We start from the raw sequence: 448 nt of genomic DNA on the forward strand, positions 1-448 counted from the left end.
TACAAATTCAATACAGAAAAATCTTACATCTTGTTAGCTCTTTCCAAGTAAATGGAGTTGTTGACGAAGGGGAGGGACAGCAAGAGGTTAGTGTAGACTCGTTCGCGCGCGATGTACAAGTGGCATTCGCCTGTCGTGCTGAGGAATGTCAAATTTTGTAAAATTCGAAACAGTGAACTTGCAACACTGTTTCACGCGTCGACAAACACATTCATGCTGTTGCTCAAATTTAGATTCAAGCAAAAGTAATATTGCACAGTTCGGTTATTATCGTTGCTATCATTCAGTTATTTGTTTATCTAATCCATATGTTTACATGTAAGCTCAGATATGATTGGTGATTAAGTGGTTTTGCTTTAGATCTATTAGAGCAACACACAAATCAGAGAAAAAGAAAATCTATTTGCTGATAGGAACTTATGAACTTTATATGATATTTGGAGTTTGT

Source organism: Penaeus monodon, chromosome 23, assembly GCF_015228065.2.
Source record: "Penaeus monodon isolate SGIC_2016 chromosome 23, NSTDA_Pmon_1, whole genome shotgun sequence".
NCBI classification, from domain to species: domain Eukaryota; kingdom Metazoa; phylum Arthropoda; class Malacostraca; order Decapoda; family Penaeidae; genus Penaeus; species Penaeus monodon.